The sequence below is a fragment of the Triticum aestivum genome, chromosome 6B (genome assembly GCF_018294505.1).
Source record: "Triticum aestivum cultivar Chinese Spring chromosome 6B, IWGSC CS RefSeq v2.1, whole genome shotgun sequence".
Classification (NCBI taxonomy): domain Eukaryota; kingdom Viridiplantae; phylum Streptophyta; class Magnoliopsida; order Poales; family Poaceae; genus Triticum; species Triticum aestivum.
The window spans coordinates 6131333-6143179 of record NC_057810.1 but is presented as its reverse complement, the minus strand read 5'-3'; positions in this window follow the sequence as shown (position 1 = coordinate 6143179).

Below are 11847 nucleotides of genomic sequence, written 5' to 3'. Positions count from 1 at the left end.
TGTCAGCCATGATTTGGCCTGTATATTATGGAGTAATAACAAACGAACAACCATCGTTATGCAATTATTTTAGAGTAGTGTGTATGTATATATATGCATATAAACGATGGAACCAGTTACAAAGCAAAATAGAAAGGCCTTTGATAGCTATACTAGGTACATACTTCCAGCCAGGACAAGTGAAGAAAAATTAAGCATTGTGAAGATACATAAATATTGGTATGCTAGCTGCCTTACATTGAGCAACAGTAGCAGAGCATACGAGATGTAGACACACTAGGGCTCCTAGTGCAAGGATGCGAATCGTGTACTTGTCCATGGCCAACCAGATACAACACTAGCTACGCAGGCACTCAGGTCACTTTGGTTGTCGATGAGAAATGTTTGGTTACCAATGAGCACATGAGTCGATCGTATATATTGAGAGAAGAGAGAACCGGTCATCCTTATCCCGTGTAAACCATCAAGCAATAAAATTGGATTATTTAATATCACCCTATATTATGAACCCTCATTAAAAGCAAAATCAAGTCAGACTAATTTTCTCCCTTTTTAGACAAGTTCCCAAATTTGGTTGGACTTATCTCCTATGTCTATATTTGTATATTTCATAATTGTAATTAGTTCTCCAATAGTCATGCTTAGATCAAAGGGATGGTTCCTCCACCTCGGCTGCTGAAGAGGGCTCATGGAAAAGTTTATGGAAAGTTCTGGTGCCGGGAAACGTGAGGCTGTTCCTTTGGCATCTATCCATACATTCTTTAGCAACAAATGATATTGGGCACACAGCCATATGGCGGACTCTAGCTCATGCGGTTTTTGTGGATCACCTGACTCATGGAGTCACCCCCTGTTGAATGTATGATCCCTAGATGCACGTGGGCGCTGGTCGATGACGAGCTGGCTCGGTGGAGGCGGCAACAATGGTGGCAGTGGAGGCGGCAACGATGACAGCTTCAACATCGAGGAGTGGTGAAGGACCTTCCTGGATACAACGAAGACGACCTAGGGACTGACCCCATGGGCGGTGGAATCTCTAGGGAGGACTTGCTCTCCCTCGCAAAGTCGAATAGCGACTAATTTTTTTGGTTAGATTTAGATTTTAGCTTATGTTTGAGTTCAAGTTTTAGTATCGCTTTGAACTATGTTTCGACGGATGATAATGTAAATTATGTGTCGAATTTTGGTTTAGAAGTTTGTTTAGATCGAATCTATGTTCATCTTAACCAAATTTGATTTTACTCCGCTAAATTTAGGGGATCAGCTAGAACCGACCAAAACTTAGTGGACTAAATTTACTCCATTAAGGTTTACCCGGCCAAATACTCCTGTATCTTTTATGGGCTCGGCTAGAGTTGCTTTAAGAGATCAGAGAAATGGGTGTGTGCAGCACGGGAGTGGATGAGGATGATGTCGCCAAGGCCGGCCGAGGGCTGATTTGGGAATATTAATGTGAGCTTGGGAAAGACAAGAACCGGACGCCTCATGAGAGGTAGGATAGATGAGAAACCCACCATGACAGGGTAGACGAACTCACTGGCGCCTGATATTGGCCAAGGGCGGCCTCCCTGGTCATCCATAGCCATAGGACTCTTTTTAAGTGAGAGATCGATGGACTTATTTCATTTTATTTTGCATGGGACATCGATGGACTTGAAGAGAGGAGACTTGCGACTTTGCGAGGAGTTAGTACTATGGTCCAGTATAGCCCATCTGCAGATGTATTCACCTCTGTATTCTAAAACGTATATGTGACACAGATTTAACCGACACAGATCCCAAGCTAAGCTGTACCACTCAGATTTCCGGAGCATCTGCGCTTGCGAGTCATTTCATCGCTCTCCCAACAATTGCTAGTAAAGGTTCAAATGTGATTTGCCAAACCAAAATACTCAGCAACAACTGCTGCAGTATATTACTCGCATTGCATAACTGGTTTCCGCACATAGGCATTATTTTCAGGGGACAATCTTGTACATATAACCATTGTCTAGGCCGGAAAATTAAGGAGCAGATAAAGGAGGAGGAGGGGAGGTTGTCGTGGCAACTAGCACGTCTTGTAAAGACGAGGATTTGTTGCAATTGCTCTTGCAGTCATCCATAGTGGGGTAGTAGACGTCAGTTACCAAACAATGGAAGCAAAGACCATCGTGGTATGTACAACCGTCAGGAGATATTTCAACGCATAGCCCGTCTGGTAGATCGATCTTCTTGCTGTCGGTGTCAGCCATGATTTGGCCTGTATATTATGGAATAATAACAAACGAACAACCATCGTTATGCAATTATTTTAGAGTAGTGTGTATGTATATATATGCATATAAACGATGGAACCAGTTACAAAGCAAAATACAAGGGCCTTTGATAGCTATACTAGGTACATACTTCCAGCCAGGACAAGTGAAGAAAAATTAAGCATTGTGAAGATACATAAATATTGGTGTGCTAGCTGCCTTACATTGAGCAACAGTAGCAGAGCATACGAGATGTAGACACACTAGGGCTCCTAGTGCAAGGATGCGAATCGTGTACTTGTCCATGGCCAACCAGATACAACACTAGCTACGCAGGCACTCATGTCACTTTGGTTGTCGATGAGAAATGTTTGGTTACCAATGAGCACATGAGTCGATCGTATATATTGAGAGAAGAGAGAACCGGTCATCCTTATCCCGTGTAAACCATCAAGCAATAAAATTGTATTTATTTAATATCATCCTATATTATGAACCCTCATTAAAAGCACAAATCAAGTCAGACTAATTTTCTCCCTTTTTAGACAAGTTCCCAAATTTGGTTGGACTTATCTCCTATGTCTATATTTGTATATTTCATAATTGTAATTAATTCTCCAATAGTCATGCTTAGATCAAAGGGATGGTTCCTCCACCTCGGCTGCTGAAGAGGGCTCATGGAAAAGTTTATGGAAAGTTCTGGTGCCGGGAAACGTGAGGCTGTTCCTTTGGCATCTATCCATACATTCTTTAGCAACAAATGATGTTGGGCACACAGCCATATGGTGGACTCTAGCTCATGCGGTTTTTGTGGATCACCTGACTCATGGAGTCACCCCCTGTTGAATGTATGATCCCTAGATGCACGTGGGCGCTGGTCGATGACGAGCTGGCTCGGTGGAGGCGGCAACAATGGTGGCAGTGGAGGCGGCAACGATGACAGCTTCAACATCGAGGAGTGGTGAAGGACCTTCCTGGATACAACGAAGACGACCTAGGGACTGACCCCATGGGCGGTGGAATCTCTAGGGAGGACTTGCTCTCCCTCGCAAAGTCGAATAGCGACTAATTTTTTTGGTTAGATTTAGATTTCAGCTTATGTTTGAGTTCAAGTTTTAGTATCACTTTGAACTATGTTTCGACGGATGATAATGTAAATTATGTGTCGAATTTTGGTTTAGAAGTTTGTTTAGATCGAATCTATGTTCATCTTAACCAAATTTGATTTTACTCCGCTAAATTTAGGGGATCAGCTAGAACCGACCAAAACTTAGTGGACTAAATTTACTCCATTAAGGTTTACCCGGCCAAATACTCCTGTATCTTTTATGGGCTCGGCTAGAGTTGCTTTAAGAGATCAGAGAAATGGGTGTGTGCAACACGGGAGTGGATGAAGATGATGTCGCCAAGGCCGGCCGAGGGCTGATTTGGGAATATTAATGTGAGCTTGGGAAAGACAGGAACCGGACGCCTCATGAGAGGTAGGATAGATGAGAAACCCACCATGACAGGGTAGATGAACTCACCGGCGCTGGATATTGGCCAAGGGCGGCCTCCCTGGTCATCCATAGCCATAGGACTCTTTTTAAGTGAGAGATCGATGGACTTATTTCATTTTATTTTGCATGGGACATCGATGGACTTGAAGAGAGGAGACTTGCGACTTTGCGAGGAGTTAGTACTATGGTCCAGTATAGCCCATCTGCAGATGTATTCACCTCTGTATTCTAAAACGTATATGTGACACAGATTTAACCGACACAGATCCCAAGCTAAGCTGTACCACTCAGATTTCCGGAGCATCTGCGCTTGCGAGTCATTTCATCGCTCTGCCAACAATTGCTAGTACCACTCAGGTAATACATTTTCAGTTCTCCAAAAAAAGGACAATGGAGCTTGGGAGCCGCACTGATCCTCAGTCTTATGTGGCCTTGTCAAGTGTTGTCACGGCCACCCGCAAAAAAGTGTTTTAAAACAAGTACATACGCAAGCGCTCATACATACACGCATACACTCACCCCTATGAATGCACACGCACACCCTACCCCTATGAGAACCTTCGAGAGACCGAGCCGGCATATCATCTTGAGATTTATGAAGTCACCGTAGATGCCTCCTCGTCGACGGGAACGTCTTCTCCACTGAAAGCACATCGCCGGACTAAATAAAAATGAAGGGAGTATTTGGCTCGGGGCTTGCCTAGGGCGCTCGGTCCTTGCGCTGCCACCGAGCGCGTGCACATGTCATTTATTGGCTTATCATATTTTGTCTATTTTTCCTTTTGAATTCATCTAAAGAGCCCACTGGACATAGAAGTCACCTCAATGTTCCTACTTGACTAGTGTTCCATGTAGATCTTCCCCCCGAAGACAGGAAAAGCGATATCGCTTTCTGCCACCAGGGAATCGCCTCCGCCTCCATTCTCCGGCGGCTCCCCTCCATCGACCAACTCGATCGTCAGTGGTGAGGGGGGTCGCCGGATCCACGCGTGCGTATATGTTTAGATAAAAGTAGCTTAGTTTTTTAGGCTATTCATCGTCTTGTCGGCGGTGAATAAAATTTCTTCAGACCCTACTCTAATGAGGTGGTTGGTCCGATGGTTGGGGATGGAATTGGAATCCTGTCTCTTCAACGATGGTGTGGCGTCGGCGGCATCCTCGTGGTGGACCTGTGTCCTCATGATCCGTCGTTGTGACAATGTTTGCTCCAGCGCCGGCATGGAATTTGGGAGGTAGTCTAGGAGCGGATGCAGATTGTGGTCTGCATCTGTGACATCTGAAAGATGGTGGATCGTGTGCTGTGTTTGTGGTATGTGGATGGCAGGTATGGTTTCCTCCTCTGACGTCATATGGGGGTGCCAAATCTGGAGTTTGATGGCATGTATGGTGAGTTGCTCCGGTCTGATTTGTTCAAAAGTAATGGTTTCACCTTTGGCGGGCACCTTAAAGGTCTGCAAAGCTGCATATCAGCGATGGAGCCGTGTCGAGCACGGATGTGGAGATGATCCGTCATTTTTCCTTTGGTGGTTGTTGTGGTGGTGCCAGAGGCAGGATGGGCGTTAGTGTCAAGCTCAAAAGTTTTTTCGGTCTTCTTTGTATTTTTACTTCTTGGCTAGTGTTCCTTTGTGCAAAGCCTAGCGTTTTATTATCTGTTCAGTTCTGCCGGTCGGAATGTACGTGACTTGTACTATGATCCTTATGATATAAATGAGACACATATTATCATGAAAAAACTATCGTTCCATGTTGTGCATCGCTTTCTACCAGTTTTTTTACAAGGAAGGCGCAAGAAGCCCCTCGTTTTAAACTTGGATCTGATTTGGGTATGGGAGCTTGGGGAAGACAAGAACACGACGCCTCACGAGAGGCAGGGTAGATGCGAACCCTCCATGACCGGGTAGAAGAACTCGCTGCCGACGGATCTTGGCTAGGGGCAGCCTCCCCTGGCCATCCATAGCCACAGGACAGGTAGATCAATTAACTACTTAAGAAGAGGAGACACGCGGGGAAGGAGTACTTCGGTATAGTATGGCCCACCTGCAGATGTATTCACTTCTGTATTCTAAAACATATATGTGGCAAAAAGTTTTAAAAAAACTGACACAAATCCAAGCTACGCTCGGGGGTCATTTCGTCGCTCTCCAAAGTTCAGATGCAATTTGCCGAAACAAAGTACTCAGCAACAACTGCTAGAGCATTATTCATATTGCATAACTGGATTTCCGCACATGAGGCATTATTTCTTGGGACAATCTTATAAATATGTAAGCCAATTTGATTAACTAGGCTGAAACATTAAGGAGGGGGAGGGGACATCTTGTGAAGACGAGGATGTGCTACGTACACTCCCTCTTGCAATCATCCAAAGAGGGGTAGAGGATGTCATTTGTCAAACAATGGAAGCACCCATTATTGCCCCCGCATAGTTTGGTATCTACTACATGAATGCACAGCCCGTTTGGTAGATTGATCTTCTTGCTATCCACGCCAGTCATGGTTCGACCTGTATATCATGGAATAATACATACATTAACCAGTGAACAAAGATTAAGCATTGTGCAGATACAAAAATATTTGTGTGTTGGCTGCCTTACATTGAGCAACAGTGGCAGAGCATACTAGATGTAGAGACACTAGGCCTGCAAGTGCAAGGATGCAAATCGTTTGCTTGCCCATACCCCCACTAGATACAACACTAGCTAGACAAGCACTCAATCACTTGGTTGTCGATGAGAAATATTTTTCTACCAATCGACTCTTGACTCAATCGTATACACAGAGAGACTGAGAGAATAGAGAGGCAGTCATCCTATCCCGAGCAGTTAACATCAACCAATAAAATTGGAACTATTTAATATCTTCCCATAGTATGAACCCTTACTAAAAGCATAGATTAAGGAACATTAGTTTTCTTCCCTTTATACAAGTTTCAAAATTTAGTGGCAAAATACGCATGCGAGTTAGGAGTTATCTACTATTCTTATATTTGCAAATGATATACATTTGACGTTAATTTTTTGTGTCTTTCGTGCGAGCGACCCGAGGAGCATTGGACTTGATGCACGAATCTTAGGACACATCCCCCTGTCACCTCAGCATGGAGAATCATTCGATCTGGTCGTTCATACCATGAACGAGGCCCCCCTCACTTATTTGTCTTGTCTTGAACGCGTCCATGCACCCCCAAATTCCCCTCCCCCACTGTCTCTTCCATCTACTCCTATAAGATATAATAAGTTGTATGGATCTTAGTTTCAATTCTCATAGTTAATACAGCTATTAATGTTTTATACAATCAAATCCAACGCAAAATAATAGTAACCAATTCACACCACAACACTATGATCTCGACTAACGTATATCTCTAAGCATGCGAATATTGTTGGAAATATGTCATAGAGGCAATCATGTGATGATTATATTTCGAGTCAATTACACCACAATTGCTTGAACGTGGCAAGAAAAGTCTGTTTGGTGCTAAAATGTGCGGCATACATTGAACCGGTGACAAAACTAGGCTTGGGCGTGTATCTACGGTGCTAATCACATTCGTATACACACATGGTGCTGACAGGGTGTGTGGCGGGGACCCACTGTCACTGGCTGGATGGCACGAACGGTATGACCGCTGCAGTTGTATGACACATATCTTTAAATAAACAGAGAACATCAGGATTACAGTTGTATGACCGCTGCAGTTCGAACATTACAAACATTACAAAATTGCATCACTGCGGTTCGAACCCATGAACTCATGCGGCAGGTCCAGTACTTTATTTGTGTATATATTAATTTTAATTTACACATATTGAAATAATATGTGAATATATTTAAATGATTTAATCTATTTGTATGTATATGTTTTATTATTTTAAATAAATTATATGTATAGTTATAATTCACATGAACATATTTTTTAGAATTACATAAAAGTTGTTTTTACAGAATTCGCAGAAAGGTAAAAAGATAAACATGTGAAAAATAGGCTGCAGTGACTGCAGCCGATTAAAGGCTACCTGTGTGGTTACATGAACATATTTTTTAGAATTACATAATTTTTTTTACAGAATTCAAAGAATGGTAAAAAAAAAATAAACATGTTCATGTAAATTCTGTAAAAACAGCTTTTATGTAATTCTAAAAATATGTTCATGTAAATTATAATTATACATATAATTTATTTAAAAAATAAATATATTAAAATGGTAAATTATAAATCATATACATACAATTAAATTAAATCATTTAAATATTTTCATGTATTATTTCAATATATGTAAATTAAGATTAATATATGTACAAATAAATTATTTCTATTTAAAACAATGTACATGTAATTCTAAAAATTATTCACATATTATTTGGATATGTTTAAAGAAATAAGATAGTATTAGTGAACATAAAATATTATTCTATATCCATAAAAATATTCATGCATTAATGTATTTTAGGTTATATTCATGCATTCAAAAAAACAACAACTATTCAATTTATGAGAAATATTATTATTTAAGATAATATTCAAGTAATTATTTAAAATATTAATTTATTATTTGGAAAAGAATATTAACATAGCTGAAATAAAAATTATGAATTATAACTAGTCGTCAACCATGCGCCTGCACGGCATAGGTACTACCGGGATAAATAATTATTAACAAAAGTCTATTATCATGTAAAATGTAGGAGGTTAAACTTCAGATATCATACAGTTGAACAAATGCTAAATTACTCAAACAATCAAAAAAAGTACATGTATTATGAGCTTTATTTTTGGATGGAGTGTGTCTATTTTCCCTGTTCTGCAAGCTGCTATCACTGGTGTGAATGAACCTTTCCTATACTTATCGAAAAATACAACTCTTCCTGAATTATATGTTATCTTTCGATCAATATGGCAATGTACATACACTACTAAGGAAAAGGTTATAAATAGATTATTAGCAGTAGCGCGGGTTTATATGCCTGCGCTACTGCTACTTAGTGGTAGCATGTGGAAGATACACTACTGCTACATAGAACCATATATCTCCCTAAAATACAAAATTAAACATATAGATCCACATTGTAGCATATATCAGATCTTTGTAAAAGTTTCGAGAAAGATACACTACATAGAACCACCACTCAACAATACTTGAATTGAGAGGCATGAACTATGGGCAAGTTTTTTATAAAATGAGGTATATATCAAAAGAGTTGGATTTTTTTTATTAGAAGTGGTATTGAGTGTTTTCTAAAGATAATACTTGTGATAGATATGTGTTCCATTCAGTGACAGATTTTTTCACTAACTATGCGCCGCGGTCCGTCTATATATGTACCGCAATAATAATTCTACTCTTATCATTTAAATATGGTTCTTCCTAATGCATTGAACAGTGCTCCTGCCTCAACTTCCAATATTTTCTTTTGAATTACTTGAGAATATGTCTAGATATAATCAAATTAGTTAGTACAATTGTGAAATATCCCTATGTGAAAAACTGAGGGCTTGCCTCCCCTACCCCTATCAAAAAAGCAATGATTTTTGATAAGGTGAGAAGTGGTATGTGGGCTCTTCCTTTTAACATGAGAAGATATTTTTTGTATGCATCCTTTTTCCTTTTATTTATTCAAAAGGCAGAAGGCGCGTCTTATTTTTGGAAGTTGGACGTGTTTTTTAATTAGTAATACAATTTCTTTTGCGTGATGTCTTTTTGTAATAATAAGTTGCGTGCCTCCTTTTTTTATGTGATGTCTTTTTGTAATAATAAGTTGTGCCTCCTTTTTGTATCCATGTGTTTAATTCTTTACGTAGAATGTCTTTTTTTATATGGCATAGTCTTCTATTAAATCTTAACCATAAATTTTAAATCTAATGGCTGAATTAATCTCTTTCTTTTGACGCGAGGATATGTTATTCTATTTCTATGTATTCTTTTTCATTTTAATCAAAAGGGAGAAGGCACCTGATTTTTTGGAACTTGGACGTGGTGGATGTTTTTTTCTCTTTTCTAAATCATGATGACTCCTTTTGTATAGCATTAGGGCTCTTTTCATATAAGATATAAGATAGTGGGTACAAATTTAACAAACTATCATGTCAAAAATTGGTCGCGGGCTTTAGCCCATTTAAGCCCATGTGTGTGTTTGCCTATAGGCCATTATACATAGCTTGACTTCGTGATGTGCGGTGGCTTTAGCCCATTTAAGCCCATGTGCTTGACTAAAAAATCACGTGCATGTCCGCTTGAAGGAAGTAAAAGGACACGTACAGATAAACAACCCACAAGCCTCACGTTAACAGGAAAGCCTATGCCTGATTGAAAAAGAGATCTCAATCACCACGTACAAAAAGAAGGCTCTGTAAGAATACACGAATGTAGATGACATGGAGAAAAATTCCCCTACGCCTCGGCTAGGGTTTTCCACCTCTTAGGCGATTCCGATCACCTCTGAGTCCCACACACCTTCATGCCTAGGGTTTTGCTCGCGTTCTTCGCTACGGTGCCCTAGACTGCTGGCGGCATGGCTACCCCGTCGGACGCCCACTCCGCAACGAGTGACGGCGGCGGCAGCGGCGGCTTGGGGGTCGCGAAATCCGACCTAGAGTGTTACTTTGATCAACTCGATCTGAACGAGGAGGACTTCGATGACGTGGTAATCGAGGAGGACAATCCCGAGCTCGAGGAAAGCGCCCGGTGGCTGGCCCTTGCTAGGGTTCATACCAGCAAGGGGTTTAGCCCGACGGCGTTCTATAAGGAGATGCAGGCCGCATGGAATCCTACTCATGAAGTTAGGTTTCGACCTGTTGGTCCTAACAGGTTCGTCGTCCAGGCTTCCTGCCTGGGGGATTGGGAACGGATCATGCAACAGGGTCCGTGGCTGTTCCATAATTGGGCGGTGCTTCTTTGCCCGTATGACGGCCTGAGCAAGACAGAGGAGATTGTTTTTGATCATATACCGATCTGGTTGCAGATACGTGAGTATTATGAGAGGCAAGGAACGTCAAGTATACCTCATCCGCTATGAGAAACTGGCGTGGTTCTGCAAGGTGTGCGGCCTAGTCGGCCATGAATACAAGGAGTGCGGTCGTGGTGTCCATGCGGAGAAGGACATGAAATTTGGGGAATGGCTCTATGCAGATGTTCCTAACAAACCTCGGGTTCCTAATGAGGGTAAACCGAGTAGCCCTCCCAGTGGGAATCACCCTAGGGAGGAGAAGTGTGAAGCGAGGAAGACGGGTCGCGACATGGACACTGAAGATACTACTTATAGCCCTATTAAACCTCATGAAAAGGGCGACGTGGCTACAAAGGAGTCCAGGAAGAGGCTGAATATGGACGAGGCGGTGGTGACAACCTTGGGTATGGCTGGTACCCCGAAAACGATCCTGGCGATAACTGATGGCTTGGGAAAGGACATGTCTGAAGATGGATCTCCGACAAGCAGTAACTATAGCAAGAGGGCAAGAGTTAGTAAAAGTGAAGAAAACGATGATTTATCAGCGGCCTCCCTCGAGGAGGACCGTCGGGCACAATGAATCTCTTATTCTGGAACTACCGCCGGGGGGAAGGGGGGACCGCCGGACAGTTCATGAGGTTGTGGCCCTCTCAAAAGCCAATAACCCCAAGCTTCTTTTCCTATGAGAGACAAGACAAGCTTCAGAGGAAGTGGAGAAATTACGTTAGAGACTCGGTCTTAAGGGTTTTCATGGAGTTAATAGTGATGGCAGAAGCGGTGGACTTGCGTTATTCTGGGATGAATCCATTGATATTGATGTTCTTGATGCATGCAACAGGTACATTGATGTACGAATACGTGATGGGGGCTCGGGTATTTCATGGAGAGCAACCTTTGTGTATGGTGAGCCAAGAGTGGACAATCGACAACAGATGTGGGATCATCTTAGCAGACTGAGAGCTATTTCTTAGGAACCGTGGTTGGTTTGTGGTGACTATAATGAAGCGCTTTGGCAACATGAGCATTTGTCGCGCTCGTTGCGATCGGAACCACAAATGGTTGCATTCAGGGACTGTCTTCTACTATGTGAGCTGGATGATCTCGGTTTTTGTGGCTACCCCTATATTTATAACAATGGTCACGAGGGGGGTGTAATGTTCAGGTGCGAC